Source organism: Cuculus canorus, chromosome W (genome assembly GCF_017976375.1).
Source record: "Cuculus canorus isolate bCucCan1 chromosome W, bCucCan1.pri, whole genome shotgun sequence".
In the NCBI taxonomy this organism is placed as follows: Eukaryota; Metazoa; Chordata; class Aves; order Cuculiformes; family Cuculidae; genus Cuculus; species Cuculus canorus.
The window spans coordinates 14,011,704-14,032,334 of record NC_071440.1 but is presented as its reverse complement, the minus strand read 5'-3'; positions in this window follow the sequence as shown (position 1 = coordinate 14,032,334).

The following is a 20,631-nucleotide window of genomic DNA, read 5'->3' as shown; positions in this document are numbered from 1 at the left end:
ACCCATGAGCAAGCTCGACAAATTGTACATATGAATCTCCTACTTGCGTCGGGTGAAGAGGTGGCACTGCCCGCCCCTGGGTAAAATAGTGAATTCACTGCTGTGGTATGGTATAGGTGCTCCCTGCTGTGATAGCAAAGAACCAGGTAAAATATAATCCCAAGATTCTTATAAGACGAAGACACAGAGTGAGGGATTATGGTATAATCCCAAGATTCTTGTAAGGCGATGAATGCAAAGTGAGGGATTATGGTATAATATATGGTATTATAGATAAAATAATATTATAATGTATATTATTATTATGAATTGGGTACTCCTTGCTGAGGAAGCAGGAGTGCTGCATATGAGATAGCTATCATCTTCCACACCTGTTGCAAATCTTCAGTATTGGTACCGTGTATATTTTAACATCATTAAGAGCTCATTTTAAATTTCTCCTAAAATGTTGTGCAGTGTTTCTATGTGAGTGCGTGGTAGCGTGAGACCCGCAATTGAGCACGAAGCAAGTGCGGAGTTCCGATCTACGGTTCTGCTCTCCTGCGAAGGAAGCAGCCAGAGATGAACGAAGTGAGTGATCACTGCTATACGTTGTGTGTTTTATGTCATAAGTATATTCTGTGAATTATTTGATGTATAACAGAGTACCAGCGGAATTGAGAGCGATAGCTTACCAGGGGATGTTCTTCCTCCATAGACAGGAACCAGAGGTGGACTGAGCTCAAAATATTGAAAGACTTGCAAATTGTTTAGAAGCCCTGTTTGTCTTGATCCTAGGAATGCACCTCTGAAGCCTTTGAATTCCAATCGTCCACTGAGCCGGCAAATGGGTATATTTACCTGGGACCTCTGGAATGGAAGGCGGCAAAGGATGAAATTTTAAAATACCTAGCATAGAAGAAGGAAAAAAAAAAAGGAGAAAAACCGGGTAAAGCCGCTAAAAGTGCCCCTCCCTTTCCCCCCCTTCCTGGTATGCAAGTTATGTGAGTTAGGTGCTGTGTGTGTGAGTTAACCCTTCCCCTCCTGGAATGTGAGTTAAGTGTTCTGTGTGACAGAAAAGAATAATTTGAAGGTGTAAAAGCAAAAGGTTTGCGTAGGCAGGCGGCCAGAATTGTGCAGGCTGAGGGAATGGATCAGATTTGGTGTTCGGACTATCATAAAGTTTTATTGTGCTATTCAGCTAGGTTGGGATCACTCTATTGTCCTGAGTGTCTGTAACCTGTAGATGGGAATTGTTGTTGTTGCTAGTCCTGTGGGAAGTCCCTGAGAACTTAGAGACAGGACATCTGTAAGTGTTTAAATGGCTTGTGGAAGTTGGAGAAAGGTAGAGTCGGAAGGTAGTGTAATGGGGGCAAAACCAAGTAAAAATTTCCTCGGGCAAGCCCATTAGGATGTTTATTACTGGAAGGAATTGGCAGAGGGAGCCAGAGGCTCCATGAGTAAGAAAAGGATTGTAGTACTGGTTTGCAACTAATGTTGTTTTTAAAGAGAGGGAAAGTGGAATGAAGTGTTTTTCACCCTCCGAAACCATCCCGAGTGGCAAGGAACAGTGGGATTTTGTCACCACAGGACCCTATGGTACTCGCCCTTAGGCGGGAAAATAACAATTTAAAGGTAAACTGAGGCAGTATTCAGCAAGGGTGCAGAAGAATAAATAAAATTCAATAGAAAACAGAACAAGATTTATCTGATTTGCTTAAGCCTCCCCCTCAATCACAGGAATGGGATACGGGCTCAGACGGGTCCCCCAAATAGCCCGGTATCTTCCTGCATCAGGGGAAGAATGAGACGATAAAGAAAAAGAGAAAAAAAAAACAAAAAAAAAAACCACCAAAACAAAACTGATTGTAAAACTATAGGGGATTTGGAAAGATTATTTCCCATCCAAGACCCAATGGGGGATCCAGACAGATCTAAACACGTAGAAAATTACAGGTATATCAGGAGTGAATCTTGAAGGGAATGAAAAGAGCCATTCCCAAACAAGTAAACAAGGTCCTTCTAAATCACCATCTGAATTCCTAAATCGACTGAGGGATATAATGTAACACAACACACCACTGGATCCTGGGTCAAGGGTAGGAATACAACAACTAGGTTTTGGTTTGGGCCAGTCTAAAGAGGAATAGTGGCTCGCGTGAAGGAAGACTGACGGGGACCTGGGGAATCCACCCTAGTGTATCCACTAGTTATAATGAAGCCAGGGAAAGAGGAGAAGAAAGTAGAATTTTAGTTGGCACAGAAGCAACATATTCAGTTTTGAACTAAGCTTTGATGTTCCTAGGAAATGACTACATTGTGATAAATAGGACCAAAGTGAAAAGGTGTATTTTTGTTAACTTCTAAGATATAAACTGGGAATACAATGGGGCATCCACAGATTCTTGTATATGCCCAACTCCCCGAAGGCACTTTTGGGGAGAGATTTATTAGAACAATTGGGTGCAATAATTAAATTTGAAAAGGGAGAGATTACTCTGGAGGTAAATGACCAGCAGTATATGCAAATAATGGCTTTATCCTTAGCCAGTGTTCCCACAGAAAGAAAAATCACTAAAGAAATCACGAACCAGGTATATCCCGAGGTATGGGCAACTGAGGTGCCCAGGACTTACAGGCTGTAAATAAAATTTTTATGGATAGTCCTATTAATCATTCGGCATCCCACTTTGATTTCTCTTCCTACAGTCCCCTGAAATTCCTGAATCCCCTGTTCTCTATCCACATTCCATTCTTGCCTCACATATATTTGATTTTCATTCATTAACACAGTTAAGAGATTAAAAACCTTTCGATTCAGAATATTTCCCAGGTCTCCAGTATACCAAATAAAAGTTTGAGATCAAGGCCACTAAATATTCTTTTGGCTAGATGTGCCTTTACCTCCCTGGATTATAATTATAATCATGAGAAAGATAATTTTCCTGGTTGGACTTGCGTGGCCCTCCATGGACATCTATATGCCTTTTCACTCTGGTGCGATGGATCCATGCACTCTGCTCCTTGATTTTGATTGCTGTGAAGGAAGCAAGGAACATTTGGAATAGTCCTTCTCACTGTGGTTCCAGAGTCCTCTCTGCAAGAGACTTTACATATACATAATCTCCAGGTCATATGTTATGCACTGGTTCATCCAAACCCCTACTTCACGTCTCAGTCTCATGATTTTCTATCTTTTTGAGCTGTTTGCCACCATGTAGGAGGTCATGATTTCATACGCAAATAGTGACTGATCTGCTGTACTACTTCTGATAAAAAATGTGGGCCCTATCAGGAGACATAGTTGCTGGAACCCAAAAAGCATAGTATTATTTCCTGTATTAATGTCCTGGTTATATCCTTGTTCTAGTAGGGAATGCCTCCAGCCAACCTGAAAAGGTACCAGTTGATACCAATAAGTATTGACATCTCCCCTGTCTTGACAGTTCTGAAAAATCAGTTTGCCGCTGTTGCCCAGGCCCGTTGCCTCTTCCAATTCGGCCCATTTTTTGTTTGGGGTAATTTGGGGAGTAGTCTGGAGGCAAAGATCACACTGCTGAGCCACTTGTCTCACAATGGTGTATAAATTTCTAGCTGCAATCCCTTTAATTAGGTGTTTATATAAAGCTTCTGTCCCCCCCCGCCGTGTCTCTTCCTGTGTTCTTCCCTCATCAAAAGCCATGTTAATGGGTTTATCCTTAGTCAGTGTTCCCACAGAAGGAAAAATCAGGAAAGAAATCACAAACCAGGTATACCCCGAGGTATGGGACACCAATGTGTGCAGGACTTACAGGCTGTAAATAAAATAACAAAAATACCTTTACCCAGTGTTGGCAAATCCATCTACCCTGTTAACTGTAGTAACACCTGAACTAACCTGACTTACTGTTTTAGATCTGAAAGATGCCTACTTTTGCCTCCCTCTCCATGAAGCCAGCCAGAAAACATTTGCATTTGAATGGAAAATCCTGAAAGCAGGTGCAGAACTCAACTCACCTGGATATTTGGTAACTTGCAAAGGATCTTGAGGCCTGGAAGCCCCACCTGAGGAAGGGAGACTGTTGCAGTATGTAGATGATACCCTGATTGCCACCAAGACAACACTTGCATGACCTGGATGGTGAGTCTGTTAAACTTTTGGGGGCTCCAGGGATACCAGGTATCTATAAGAAATACCTCCAACAGAGGAAAGAGGCTGTGCAAGCCTTTGAACAGCTGAAGACAGCCCTGATGTCAGCCCTGGCCTTAGGACTTCAATATGTGAGTAAGCCATTTTTCCTTTTCTCTCATGAGAAGCAAGGGATTACCCTAGGGCCTGGCTGTTTACGAGCGGTTGCAGCCGTCACACTAAACATCCAGGAGGCACGAAGATTTACCCTGGGCCAGAAAATGACTGTGTTAGTGTCTGGAAGTAAAAGGTGGGCGCTGACTTTCTCCACAAAAGTTCCTAAAATTTGCAAGTCTTTCGATATTTTGAGCTCAGTCCACCTCTGGCTCCTGTCTATGGAGGAAGAACGTCCCCCGGTAAGCTATCCCTTTCAATTCCACTGGTACTCTGTTATACATCAGACAATTCACAGAGTATACTTATGACATAAAACACGCAACATATAGCAGTGATCACTCACTTCGTTCGTCGCCGACTGCTTCCTTCGCAGGAGGGCAGAACCGCGGATCAGAACTTCGCACTCACTTCACGCTCAATTGCGCGTCTCATGCACCCATGCACTCACATACAAACACTCCACAACATATGAGAAGTTTAAAATGAGCTCTTAATGATGTTAAAATATACACGGTACCGATACTGAAGATTTGCAACAGGTGTGGAAGATGATAGCTATCTCATATGCGGCACTCCTGCTTCCTCAGCAAGGAGTATCCAATTCATGATAATATTATACTATAATATTATCTTAGCTATAATACAATATATAATACCATAATCCCTCACCACGCATCTCCGTCTAACAGGAATCTTGGGATTATATTTTACCTGGTGCTTTGCTATCACAGCAGGGAGCACCCATACCAAACCACAGCAGCAAATTCGTTATTTTACCCAGGGGCAGGCAGTGCCACCTCCTCACCCAGCACAAGTAGGGGATTCATATCCCCCCTCACGGGCTTACAGGGTCTTGGAAAAATGACCCTAGCCCCTCGTCATCGCGTGAGGCGTCCCATCCATGACTTACACACTCGTCACCTCTTTTTCCTGCAGGTACATCCAAATTATCGTACATAAATCACATACCTGGTCCACATGCTGATGGGCCGTCTCTCCCCCCACAGTGATCAGGTAGAGATGAGAGATTCTCTGAAGAAATAGCTTACCGGGGCGCGCCTTAAAATGTCCCACTCCCCACCAATCTTGCAGTCGGGCAGAGAGGGTGTCCCATCTGGGGTGCCAAATTGTTTTCCGGAATCAAACCCTATAACCCAAAATGAGTTTTAAAGCAGGTATGTTTATTTCCAGTGCTGGGGTGCAAGGGGGTTCTCCTCCTAGCTTGCACACCACATAACTTAATAAGCAGCTACTTATAGTGTAAAGACATGCATAGGTATAAGCACCTACTACATATTCATACCCTATCCCCGCTTCGCATTATAATTAAATCTGGAAAGTTCGCTCCAGTCTTGCACCTGCGTAGTGCCTCCTGATGGCTGTTGGCCAGGGTCTTAGGGATGAAGTAGGAAGTCTTCCTCGGGATGAATATATTTCTTTTTGAACTTTGCACAGACTCAGTCTCCTCTGGCTGTTTTCAAACTCCTGAAGCAAATGCAGCCAGCTTTCTGCATTCCAGTGCCTACTTATCAGTAAACTGCTGCTAGCTGGCTCCTTCATTATCAACTTCCAAGGTCCTCAAGGCAAACAACGCCAAGCTCTAACAAACGCTCCCAGCCCCCCTTGTCTGCTTTCGCTCATCATAAGCAGTGTTCTGGGAATATCCTGGGATTTGGATATGCCTTATAGACCTCAGTGTAGTGGGGAAATGAAAAGAATGAATTACACTTTGAAGTTACTGTTGAGTAAAATATGTCAGGAAACTTCTATGACCTGGGTAAAAGCACTACCTTTAGCGTTATAAAGAATTGAAATCCCACCTTGATGAGTAGTCCTTAGCACATATGAGATATTTTACGGGAGATCTTATCAGATGCTACATGTCCTAGGTGATATCACTCTTCAAGGGAATTTGGACATTAATAAATATTTGATATCTTTAGGAAAGACTCTCTGGGAACTGCAGAAATTTGTGACTGTTAACTAATCCCTAGAGCTTGATACACCAGCACATCCATTCCAGCCTGGAGATCGGGTGTATATTAAGTCCTGGGACTTGGAACCATTGACTCCTAGGTGGAAAGGACCATATCAGGTACTTTTAACTACATACACAGCTGTGAAGTTAGCTGGAAATGGACTCTGGATTCATCATTCACGGATTAAGAAGTTTCTTGATTCATGGACCACAGAACAATGATCCCCAGCTGCTCACCACATGGCAGCTGAGTGAGTATTGAAGCCTGAGTGGAAAATCCAATGGGACTCAGGGAACCCACTAAAGATAAAGATTCAAAGAATTAGATCACAATGAATTTGGGGATTATGTTTCAAATGACTGTCATTACAACGATAACTGTAGGTAAAAAGGGTGAATTGAAATGACAACAGCATATTGGAATTGATAAAAGGTTTTGGTAAAATGAATAGACTTTCTAGCGTGGCAGCCTGCCTTCCCATACCACGTTTATCTCAGACCCCATACCTCGGGGAATTATTCCATTAAATTTTACAGATCTTCCGAAACTGGATAATGTCACCAAAGCACTAAAACAGGCTAATGGGAGCTATTATTTAGGTAACAAAAACCAGTGTGGACAAAGAGGGAGTGGCGTACTGCAGGATGCAGCACTTTGGAGTCCAGGAAGTAACAGGACTGTTTTGGAGCATTGTGCTAACACTCCTTGCCCAAAGGGGTCCACCCCATTAGACCACCATTTCTTAGACTGGGTTGCAGGGTACAGTGAGACACGAGTTGCTGCTGGACTGATGACCCTATGTGTTACCAACCGCAGCAGTGACATGACTGAAGTACAATAATATTATATCTTGAGAAAAGGCTCTGGGGCTTGGGAGAAAAGTTACAAGGAGATTGGAAATATATTTTGGATTGGTGCCTTAGATAGGGAAAGAAAGGTAAATTTGATTACCCCAAACTGTCCTGGAACTACACACAGAAAATCACATGTAACTTTCTCAGGGGCAGATGTAATAATATCAACCTTTCCTTTATTATAAAAGGAGCATGAAAATTACAAGAAGCCTGGATCAACACTTCCAGCTGTTCACAGGCTGAAGTGCCAGCCCCTGGGTACAGTGTATGGGTATTGGGAAGTGGGCCTTGGGCTACCAGATTATCTTTTACTGAAGAAAATACGCCTGTAACCTTAGGCCTCCTGACACTGTGCCCTATCTGGAAGCGAAGTGAAGCCTTACAAACCCTTGTTACTGGGGAAAAAAACAAAAGAGCCATTGATGGTGATAACTGGGAAGGTCCAAGCACATCCGGTGAGGTAGGATGGGGATTACAGAATTTTTTTACTCATGGGATGGACTGCACTGGAAAATCATATTCTAATTAAAAATCTTACCTGGCAAGTGGAAACACTAGATAGTTCTGTTGCTAAAGAAGCAACAGAACAAAGCTGCTCTAGAGGAGCAGAACAAACCTCCCATGATCCAAGAGGAGGTGGTTAGAGATTTGCTTGGCCAATTAGACACTCACAAGTCTATGGGGCCAGATGGGATACATCTGAGGGTATTGAGGGAGCTGACAGACATGCTTGCCAAACCTCTTTCTATCATCTACCAGCAGTCCTGTCTGGCTGGGGAAGTTCCACTTGACTGGAGGCTGGCTGATGTTATACCCGTTTACAAGAAAGGTCGGAGAGAGGATCCAGGAAACTACCAGGCCTGTCAGTCTGACTTTAGTGCTGGGAAAGGTTGTGGAACAGGTGATCTTGAGTGTTATCATACAGTGCGTGCAAGATAACTGCGTGATCAGGCCCAGTCAACATGTGTTCATGAAAGGCAAGTCCTGCCAAACCAACCTGATCGCCTTCTATGACAAAGTGACCTGCCTACTGGATGAGGGAAAGGCTGTGGATGTAGTCTTCTTGGATTTCAGTAAAACCTTTGAGACAGTTTCTCACAGCATTCTGCTTCAGAAACTGGCTGCCTCTGACCTGGACAGGTGCACACTCTCCTGAGTGGAAAACTGGTTGTATGGCCGGGCCCAGAGAGTAGTGGTAAATGGAGTTAACTCCAGCTGGACGCCAGTCACAAGTGGGGTTCCCCCAGGGCTCGGTACTGGGTCCAGTCCTGTTCAATATCTTTATCAATGACCTGGATGAAGGCATTGAGTGCACCCTTAGCAAGTTTGAAGACGACACTAAGCTGGAAGAAAGTGTTGATCTGATGGAGGGTAGGAAGGCTCTCCAAAGGGATTTGAACAGGCTGGACTGCTGGGCTGAGACCAATGGCATGAGGTCCCTGTGCAGTGCTACAGACTAGGGGAAGTGTGGCTAGAAAACTGCCTGGAGGAGAAGGACCTGGGGGTGTTGATTGACAGATGACTGAACATGAGCCAGCAGTTTGCCAAGGTGGCCAAGAAGGCCAATGGTATCTTGGCTTGTATCAGAAATGGCGTAGCCAGCAGATCCAGGGAGGTTATTCTGCCCCTGTACTCGGCACTGGTGAGACCGCACCTTGAGTACTGTGTTCAGTTCTGGGCCCCTCACCACAAAAAGGATGTTGAGGCTCTGGAGCGTATCCAGAGAAGAGTAACGAAGCTGGTGAAGGGGCTGGAGAACAAGTCTTATGAGGAGGAGCTGAGGGAACTGAGGGGTTGTTTAGCCTGGAGAAGAGGAGACTGAGGGAAGACCTTGTTGCTCTCTAAAACTACCTGAAAGTTTGTAGAGAGGAGAGTGCTGGCCTCTTCTCCCAAGTGACAGGTGACGGAACATGGGAGAATGACCTCAAGCTGTGCCAGGGAAGGTTCAGACTGGATATCAGGAAAAAAATTTTCACAGAAAGGGTCATCGGGCACTGGAACAGGCTGCCCAGGGAGGTGGTTGAGTCACTTTCCCTGGAGGTGTTTAAGGAATGGGTTGATGAAGTGCTTAGGGACATGGTTTAAGGGAGTGTTAGGAATGGTTGGACTCGATGATCCAGTGGGTCCTTTCCAACCTGGTGATTCTATGATTCTATGATTCTATGATTGCACCGTTGTCACCTACTGGCTGATAGAGTCCCTGACTGATCAGGTCAATATGTGCTGGAGTCCATTTCTCCAGAATTGCTAGTATGATCCAGTCAAACTGGTCTGTAAACCCGACAAGCTGGACAGTTTATTTTGTCCTTGCAGTAAAGGGTTAACCAGACTGGTGTAAAACTTCCTTTGAATTCTCCTGTATTCTAACTGAAATCATGACACAGGGACAGGGAATTAGTTCTCCGGGCCCTATCCCTTTGGGCCCTAATCAGTGTGCTTTCTGTAAGAAAGAGAGGCACTGGAAAAATGAGTGCCCACAAAAGGAAAGATTGTTTGCTGAATCCATGGGCAAAGGGAGGTCAGGGCAGGATGTTAATCTGATTAGACTGGAAACCTCCGATACTGAATGAAGGGGACCAGGGCAGAATATTAAAATTTCCCCAGCAAAGCCCCTGGTTCCAGTCAAGTTCCAGGGAATGAAACCATAGATTTTTTCTAGTAGATGGTGGAGCAAAATATTCTGTAGTGACCAGTTGTAAGGGACTTGGATAAAACATACAAGGTCTGACAAAAAAAAAAAAGAAAAAAAAGAAAAAAACAGACTAACCCCATAATAGCTCCAGAACCAAGACTGAGAGGGGAGAGACAGAGAGATGGTTACAAAACATGTTCTCACCTGTCACACTGAGACAACTCAACTCGATCACTTCAAGCAGTACGTGTGAATGCTTGTTCAAATAGAGATACTTTCTTACAGTCGTTTGGAAAATGTGCAAGAGAGAACAGTGAGTTCACATCAAGACAACAATACTTTGTCTGTGAAGCAGTTTTTAGCACAATTAACCTTCTCTCATAAGACACTTCAGTTAAATGTGCTTAAGGAAACTGCATGGAAAGCCCAGTTGTGCCTGCTGAGTGAAAAAGGGAAGGAGGAAACTGGTATCCCAGCAGAAATCCTGGATGCAGTGATACCTGTGGTATGGGCCTCCAAAGAGCCTGGACGAGCTAAGCCAGTAAAGGCTGAATTGAAACCAGGATCCCAGCTGGTAAGAAAGAAACAATATCCTATGAAGTTGGAAGCTAAGGTGAGTCTCAAACCATTGATCAATACTTCTATTCAGTATGGTCTGTTACAGGAATGCCAGTGGAATTCAATACTCCCATTTCACCAGATAAGAAACCTCAAACTCAGGAGTGTTGATTAGTACAGGATTTTAAGATCACTTAATAAAATCATGATTAACATACATCCAGTGGTACCAAATCCTTATACCTTATTATCTGTAATAATTGAAGATAGTGTATTTTTCAGTATTGGACTTGTAGGATGCTTTCTTTTGCATCCGGCTGGAAGAAGGAAGATTTTTGCTTTTGAGTGGAGAGTCCAACCACTGGTAGGAAAGTGCAACTCTGCTGGACCAAGCTATCACAAGGATTCAAGAACAGTCCAACATTGTTCAGTAATGTACTTGCCAAGGAACTGGAAGAATGGCAAGATAGGAACTCCTCAATTACCTTGCTACAATATGTAGGTCATAGAATCATTAGGTTGGAAAAGACCTTAGAGATCATCAACTCCAACTGTACCTGTCTACTACTAAACCACATCCCCAAGCAACTTGTCTACCCGCCTTTTAAACACCTCCAGGGATGGTGACTCAACCACCTCCCTGGGCAGCCTTTTCCAGTGCTTGAGAACCCTTCCAGTGAAGAAATTTTTCCTAATGTCCAATCTAAACTTCCCAACACAGCTTGACGCCATTCCCTCTTGTCCTATCACTTGTCACTTGGGAGACCAACACCCACCTCCCTGCAACCTCCTTTTAGGTAGTTGTAGAGAGCAATAAGGTCTCCCCTCAGCTTCCTCTTCTCCAGGCTAAACAATCCCAGTTCCCTCAGCTGCTCCTCGTAAGACTTGTTCTCCAGCCCCTTCACCAGTTTCGTCGCTCTTCTCTGGACACACTCCAGGACCTCAATGTCTTTCTTGTAGTGAGGGGCCCAAAACCAAACACCGTATTCAAGGTGTGGCCTCACCAGTGCTGAGTACAGGGGTAGAATCACTTCCCTGGTCCTGCTGGCCGCACTATTTCTGATACAAGCCAAGATGCCATTGGCCTTCTCAGCCTCCTGAGCACACTGCTGGCTCATGTTCAGTCAGCTGTTGACCAACATCTCCAGGTCTTTCTTTGCCAGGCAGCTTTCCAGCCACTCTTCCCCAAGCCTGTAGCACTGCACAGGGTTGTTGTGTCCCAAGTGCAGGACTCTGCACTTAGCCTTATTGAACCTCATCCTGTTGGCCTCATCCCATCGATCCAGCCTGTTCAGATCCCTCTGTAGAGCCTCCCTACCCTCCAACAGATCGACACTTCCTCCCAGTTTTGTGAAGGGTGCACTCGATCCCTTCATCCAGGTCATTGATAAAGATATTGAACAGGACTGAACCCAACACTGAGCCCTGGGGGACATCACTTGTAACCAGCCTCCAGCTGGAGTTAACTCCATTCACCACCACTCTTTGGGCCCAGCCATCCAACCAGTTTTCCACCCAGGAGAGTGTGCACCTGTCCATGCCAGTGGTAGCCAGTTTCTCAAGTAGAATACTGTGAGAAACCGTGTCAAAGGCTTTACTAAAGTCCAGGTATACTACATCCACAGCCTTTTCCTCATCCATTAAGTTTGGTGGTATTGGCAAACTTGCTGAGGGTGCCCTTACTCCCACTGCCCATGTCTGTAACTAAGATGTTAAACGACACCCCTGCTAAATGCCTCTCAGCACCATTCTCCACTTGGACACTGAGCCGTTTACCACAACTCTTTGATTGCAACCATCCAGTCAATTCCTTATCCACTGTGTGGTCCATCCATCGAATCCATGTCTCTCCCATTTAGGGACAAGAATGTGTGGGACAGTGTCAAATGCTTTGCACAAGTCTGGGTAGATGATCTCAGTTACTCTTCCCTTATCCACCAGTGCTGTAGCCCCATTCTCCAAAATAAATACTGCATTTGAATTTGCCCAGGGAGATTTGTCGGTCTCTGACTTGCCGCGCAAGATATCAAAAGGATCCTTTTATCCTCCATTTTTCAGCTGAGCAGGTCAGGGTGGGCCCTAACATCTGGGTAGCCACATCCGTTCTGGAGAGTGCAGAGGACAGAGCTTTCTGCTAGGTGGATACCATAGCTAAGCATTGGTGATGACCACCAATTGAACTCATATCTTGAGCTGGTAGGGTGACAGCACCCTTCCTGTGCACCCTTCCCCACAAAGTGTCATGCCACACCCTGGTTATCAAGTCTTGCTGTTTGCCTGCTCTGTTTGCAGCACTTCCTAGGCTGCTTTTTTATAGGTGTTGGGGTGGCCATGGTTGCTCTGGCAATGCACAGGCCTCCTCAGTGACTCTGGAGAGAGCTGCTGGCTCCTGGTGTGTCTCTGCTGCCCTGGTATCTCCCTGCATCAGGAAACACCCCTGCTGTATGCCAAGATGATGTCTGTCTATAGAGATAAGTAGGTAAAAATTAAGTAATTTCGAAGTGGTTTCCCAGTTTCTGAAATTATGATCCTCTCCCCCTCCAATATGACCTAAATTTAGTTAAATGAAAGTTTTAATTCTGTCAGTGTTTTTACTTCCCCAGGCTCTTTTAATGCCCGAGGAAATAATTTATAGGGTTGCAATTTTGAGGGTTACTGTGTTATGGCTGCTTATAAATGGCTCCTTAGGCCACTAAAAGGGCCAAGAAAATGTAAACACAAACACAAAACAGAAATGAATACCTTCAACAGGAAGAAAATTACAAGGACAGAGAGCATGTGGCCTAACAATTCATTCCACTTAAGGGCTCCATTCAGCTCCTGTTGAAGTAAAAGCATGTTTTACTACTGACTATAGTGAAAGAAAAATTGAATGTTCAAAATCTCTCCTGTAACATGACAGTCACCTAACTCTGTTTAATAATGTCTACACTCTTTTTTTTTTTTATTTTCGCCTGCAGTTCTTTACTACCAAATATAACTCCTATTCCCCCTTTGCTCCAAATATAATAATGAATATTTTTAAACACTCCTGTAGTCTTAGGCTTGGCCTATTAACAAGCTCTTTATGACATTTTATGTTGCAGTAGTTAAAGGGGGAACTATTGGCTAGGACACCCGATGGGAGCCAGACACTGTGGGTCCTGGTAAATTTTTACTAGGGACAGATACATGCTCCCACAGGGAGGAATCAGAGCTTTGCTGGGCTGAGTTGCCCTATGGAAGTGAACACCTTATTGGTAAGAACATCCAAACATCTGTCATGGGCAAAACTTCTCAGGGAATTTTTACTTATTTTATGTCCAGTTAACATCAACTTCTGATCATCGCTTTGAGTATGGAGAGAAAAAGGGACATCAACAATCAAAAAAAGCACTTGAGCTGAATACCTTTTCCTCCTCCTTTCCCAGACTTGACTTCCCCTGTGTTTGCTGTGCTTTAAACTCAGGCTGTCCCAGTTATTCCAGTCAGGCAATGGGTGACACAGGAGGTTTGGAGTTATGTGCATAAGTAATTTTTTCTGCTGCTTTCTTTGCTTATTTATTTTGTTCTGCTGTACTTTGCTTCTTACTGTTCTTCCTCTGCTGTTCTTTGCTGCTTCAGGTTTTCTTGCTACTCAGTTTCTTAGTGCCTTTCCTCCAATGCGAGTTTCCTATGGGCCACAGTCGCTCAGGGGTGTCACTGTCCTGGTGTAGGTTCTCTGGGGGCAGCATGGGTCCCCTGGGGGTATCCTTGCTTCAGGATGGGTCTCCTGTGGGCTGCAGTCCCTCTGGGGACTGTAGGATATTTACAATACCTACAATACCTTCTCAGGATCTCACAGCTGCAGCAATTAAGTTCAACTCAGATGGCCTACAATTATCTCTTGTCCTACCACAATTTTCTTACATTTACAACATTACACCATTTCACGTTTTACATAATTTTACAATATTACATCATTACATCATTTACAACATTTACATTTCCCCACACTACACTCTTCATCACCCCTGTGAAGCTTATTTCTCTCCACTGTGAAGTAAAAATTTCTGGTGTGCTTCTAAATCCTCTGGAATTAGGTTCCTGAATATACCTGAAAAGGTACCTTTGCTTTTCAGTTTTCCACCGTTAAAAACGAGTACACCATGCACACATACAGTATATGTGTACAGACAGTGAGGTACTTTCAGAGTTCAGCCATATGGACAAATGTCTCATTTTGAAGAAACGTCTTTTCCTTTGTGTGATAGATTTTATGAATAACTACCTACAAAGGCATTATGGGCCAAATCATGGGCAGTAATCTTGCACAGGACTAGCTTACTGGCTTCATATAGACATACATTGCACAAGCCAAGCTCTGTGATTTAATGATTTCAGTGTTTTTCTATGAAGAGTCTGAAAGACAGCTATTATGAGTTTTGACAGTAAATCTATTTGAGTTGAGACAGGAAGCTGTGTGAGAATATTTAATGTGGTTGAGACAAACAATCCTACCTTTTTCTCACCAGAGAAAGCTTTTACTAAATGGTAAGAAAATGAAAAGAAATGATGTAATCAGGAAGCTTTTTTAGCCACACTGATGGTTTGCAGAAGGGTAGGGTGCCATATGGAAAATGATGCATGAGCCTCAAAACCTCCTGGCAAGGAAGTCAGTTCTGAATGAAAAATCCTTGCCAAATGCACCCTGTCATGTTTTCCATCAGTAGAGCTGAATATTTGTATGCAGTTCCTGTGGGACTGGAGGATGGTAATTTATACACGCAGAAAAAGTTCAATTTCAAGTAGCCGCTAACATCCAGTAAACAATATGTTCCAAATTCTTTTCAATGCTCCTAGCACACTGAATCTTTTTCTAAACACTGCCATTCTCTGTGAAATTTAAGACTATTGGTAAGTAGCCTTCATAACTATAAAAAGAAAAGAATTAGACACAAAATATTTTGTACTGAAGCTGCAACAAATAGTGTGCCTTCCTTCTAGCCACAATCTGTAGCGATTAAGGCACGGACTCTGTTTTGGGGTGACAAATGAAATCTTTTATTGTGTAAAGGCAAAGGCTTATATAGTGTTTCTCTACCCAGCTAACAGCTACCCCAGTGAATTTCCATTGGGCAATGACTAATGCTGCAGATGTTGTCCTTATCTTCATGCTTTGCTTTTCTGCTTGGACTCACACATTCCTTTAACAATTCCAAGGTCTTAAACTCACTAGCAAGCTTCAGGGCCTCGGCTGCTGGCTCTGTGCTTGCTGCTGATATCACAAGTATGCCAAGGCATCGGCCGCTTGCATTGGCATACGCGCGGCAGTGGAACCTTTTATGCCCGCATCTCCCCCTTCTTTGTTTACAATCATCACAGCCTTCAAAGAACTATCAATTGTTGGTTGTACAATTTGCAGAAAGCACGGCAAACATGTGACTATGCATAGAAATATACTAACAGAAAGAAAAGTGACTTTGATTAAAGCTTTTAGACAGCCCATCAATCCTTATCCTCCAAACAAGTTTTCCAACTTAAAAATCCCTATCCATTTAACAAGTTTTCCAACCTAAAAAACCCATCATCCATCTTCAAACCCTCAGTCCTGTCCATAAATGCCAATACAGCCCCATAAACCGACCGAGAAAGGCCACCCAAATTCACATAACACACTCCTTCCAATTCACATAACACACTCCCTCAAAATCCTCACATCCATGTCCATTCGCTAGCAACAAAAGTCAACTGTCACACAGCCCTGCAGCGTTGCATGTCCTGCAGAATTGATGTCACTCACCAGCTGTGCCAGAATCTCCGATGTCGTGTCTCCCCGTGATTCCACAGCTGCACGCCATCATTACAGTCACTGGTGAACGCATGCAAAGATTGTCCCCTTCTCCGATGACTTTATTTATCCCTGGCATTACTGCTGTCCATGTTAGCATCACTGACGTCATCTTCATCATGATTATCAATTCTGTTCAAATATGGACGGACACACTGCGCTGGTGTCCTTGGCCTGTGGAAACACAAGCATATCCTTGGCCTCATGTTATTAACTGATATGGACCTTCCCATCAACCCGATTCCAAAGATTTTAGCAATACCTTGGCTCCTTCCTTGTTGAGTTGTTGACCCTCTGTTTGTAAAGACAAAAAATGCCTTACTATAGGTGATTGTTCTACTCCCTGATTTTCTCACACATTTAAAAAATTTAATACATACAGTGCTTTCCCTAATCTGTTCTGTGGTGTTTCACCATTCATTCCCCCTTTTTGTTTTAGTAACATATTTTTCAGCATCTGATGGGCTCACTCCACTATTGCCTGTCCTTGTGGAGAATGAGGTATGCCTGCGATGTGTTATTCCCCATGTTTGAAAAAATTTCTGAAGTTTACCACTTACTTATCCTGGTCCATTGTCTGTTTTTACCTGTGTGGGAATTCCCAAGGCTGCAAATGCATTGACAAAATGCTTCACTATTTCTTTTGAAGATTCCCCTGTATGTGCTGTTGCCTATATCGCGTTTGAATATGTGTCAACAGAAACGTATATATCTAAGTCTTCCAAACTCGGGTATGTGTGCAATATCTGTTTGCAAAATTTGTAAAGCGCTTAGTCCCCTTGGGTTGGCTCCTCCAGACTGTAATGGTGTTATTTGTTGATGGTTTGGACACATTTTCATTATGTTTCAGGCTAATTCTAATGAAATTTTAAATTGCTTACGCAGTGCCTTGGCAGACTGATGATAAAAATTATGTGACGTTTGTGCTCATTGAATAATGTTTGGGAGTGGGCCTTGGACTGCCCCTGCTGTCAGCTCGTCCGCTATTCTGTTCCCTTTGACTATAAATCCTGGAAGTGATGTGTGGCTCTGAACGTGCATCACGCAAAATTCTGCCTTCCTAGTTGCGACTTGAAATCATAACTGCTTTAAAATTAAAAACAAGCACTCATTGTTTACCTGTTTTAACCATCCTCTTTCTATACGCTGTACTACTACAGCCACATATAGTGAATCTGTAACTAAATTAAAAAGACTGTGATGCCGTTCAAAGGCTCTTACCACTGCATATAATTCCACTATTTGTGTTGATCCTTCTATTACATGCACTTCATCTGCCCACTGCTCATTTTCTTTCCACGTTATTACTTCTCTGCCTGTTTTTCCTGAGCCATCAGTAAATATTGTAAGGCCATCAACTGGTCGCTCTCTACATAAGGGCTTCTGTTCTATTTGTAATGTCTGTAAAGAGGAAAACAACTTATGATTTGGTAAGTGGATATCAATAATTCCTGAATAATCTGCTAAGGCTACTTGTAAAATCAAACTATTTGCCATGCACGACTCAACATATTCTGTTTTCATTGGGACATAAATGATTGTCGGGTCTTGGCCTAACAGCTGAACACTTTTTCTTCCCTTGGTGATTATCATTATAATCATCTCAAGCTTAGTTAGAATTGTTTTCGGAGGTTGGTGTGGTAAAAATATCCACTCCACAATTCGTAATGAATGTTTTGAATTTTCCTCTATCCATTGACCTAATATCCCTAATGGTTATCATGCTCCATTTAAGATAAATAATTGGAGCCCTTTCCCATTTATCATACGGTGAGGTTGTCGTTGCTGTAACATTGTGTCAATTTTATCGAGAGCTTTAGTTGCTTCACAGGTAAGTAGTCGTGTGGATTACAGATTGGGATTACTTTTTAACAAATCAAACAAAGGTTGTAAATCATCATTGGTAATTCCCAATAGTGTTCTTATCCAATTGATGGCTCCCCAAACTATTTGCAAATCATTTAATGTTTGAACATCACATTTTAGGTGCACTGCATGGGGCTCAATATGGCTGTCAAATATTTTCCATCACAAATATTTCCACAGCATGGTTTGTTGATTTTTTTCAGGAGATACTTTCATGCCCCATTTTTCTATGGTCTTTTTTACACTTTTTACAACTTCTTCCAATTGAGTCATATTAGTTCCTGTGACTAATATATCATCCATGTAATGATATATTAGTGTGGAGAGTTTCTGTAGAGACATGGCTTGAGGAGAAGGGACGTGAGAAAATACAGATGGTGAAATAATAGCAGCCTCGTGCAAGGCCACAGTCTCCTTGAGCAAGAAGTTAGGCGATAACAGGAGATAAAAACAGGACCTAGAAAAACCACAAACATCCTAGGAATGTAGCAATAGAGGCAGGGCTGACACTCTGTATCGACCAATGATGAGCCTTACTTTTGCAATATGTATGAGCCTTATTACTGCTATTATAAAAGCATGCCTATCGTATCAATAAATTGAGACTTGTTGATCATCATCGGATGTGCTTGTCTCCCGTCGACTCCGTCAAATGGTGACCCCGACCGACCGGACACCACGGACGACTTCGTCAAATGGTGATCCTCGACATGCCGGAGCAAAATGCAGGCATTGAACCACAGACGAGCGACGACAGGGTAAAAGGTTCGGGTCCCGAAGCAGCCGGGACGGCAATAAGCGCGAATACAAGTAAGGTGACTGTACAGACGAGCCTGAGGACGCGCCGTGCTCAGAGTGACCGTATAGACAGGCCCGGCTGATACGTGCTGCCGAGACCTTGAGGGGCTGCAACAGCGCTGATAAATTAGGTATGGAAAGGCAAGCAGCATATAATTTATTTACCGCTTTCCTGGAAAAGCGGCAGGTTAAGGGAATAGATTTGCAGAAGGAGTTAACGAGTCTTTTAATATATGGGCATGCTAAAGGCTTATTCATAAATCCGCATACCGTACATGAGCTGACAGAGTGGCGAAAGTCTGGAGATGTGTTGTGGGAGGCTACATTACAGGATGATAAAACGGAAAAAAAGTTGGGAAAGCTATGGAGGGTGGTACATAACGAGCTTTTACAGCATCAGGCAGAAAAGAAAGTAGCTGAGCAAGCATCTGCTACTCACACAAAAAATAGAAACTATGAAAGAGAATGGTCCCAAACTACTCCTTTGCCCCCTACGGTCACGCAGGTAGCTTTACGTCCCCCGCTGCCACTGCCTTCTGGCTCTGGCTCAGAGGCAGCTTCTGAGCCGTCCGCACCCCCCGAAGAGCAGGGTCCGTGGCTGAAAGCGCCCCCAGCTGTTCTCCCTCTGGGCAATGAGCCAACTCCTGGGGCGGAAAGCGAGCTAGCGGAGGTCATTGCCAGGGAGCGGAGAGAAGCTTGGGCTGCGCTTGCAAAAGACGGCTTGGAAAGGGGAGATGACTGTGCGGTTAATGCAGCAGCACAGCTAGCATGCCCGGTGACCTTCCAGGCTCAGGCAGGTGGAGGACTGATGGCAACAATTACTGCCCTTGGTTGGAAATTGCTGTCACAGTTGCGCTCTACAGTCAGCCAGTTCGGGGTGACAAGTGAGCCAGTAAAGCAGATGTTAGACTACATATGGGGCACTCAAGTGCTTCTGCTTGCTGATTGTAGAGGAATAGTAAAGTTAATATTTACACAGCATCAACAGCTTTTATTGAATGCACATTGGCAAGCGATTGTTAACCAATGCGTGGCAGTACAGAGGCAGCCAGCAGATCCTCTTCATGGAGTGACAGCTGATGAGCTTATGGGGCTGGGAGCGTTTCTCCGCACAGAAGCTCAGGCTATGGTGGGACCAGACAAGTGCCGAGAGGCTATGAGATTGGTCAGATTGGCTATAGATAAGGTAAAAGAACCTGGAGGAGTACCCGTATATATGGGAATCAAGCAGGGTCGGGAAGAACCGTTTGGTGCATTTATAGATAAGGCTGCTGCCACAATAGAAAAAGCAGGGGTACCCAAATCCATGCGAGGGGCACTGCTAAAACAGTGCGCTCTTCAAAATTGCAATCAGGCTACACGGACTGTGATTAACACCTTGGGTGCAAATTGGACCATAGAGGAGGCATTAGAAAGGATGGCTCAAATGCCGTTAGGATCACAAGCATTTTTAGTAGATGCTATTAAGCAGCTGGGGCTGGGATTACAGGAACAGGCAAAGGCTTCACAAAATCAGGTGTTAGCTGCTCTCGCACCCCTTCAAGCGTCAGCTGCAGCTGATTCGGCTCCATCGGGAACCCGTACGCGATGCTACAGATGCGGAGGCATGGGTCACATGCGCCGAGAATGCCAGGCTACAGAGATATGGTGCCGAAAGTGCCGTTTGGATACTCACACTACGGGCGCTTGTCGGCGGAGGTCAGGAAACTCCGGCAGGAGCGCGAATCGCAGTGGCCGCGCTCAGACACAAGTCGCCGCTGCAGCTCAACCGACCTTCCCTGCCTCCAGCCTGCCACCACAGGGAGCCTCGGGCTGGACTTGGCAGCAGCAGTAGAAATCACGCTAATGACATCACACCCACAAAAGATCCC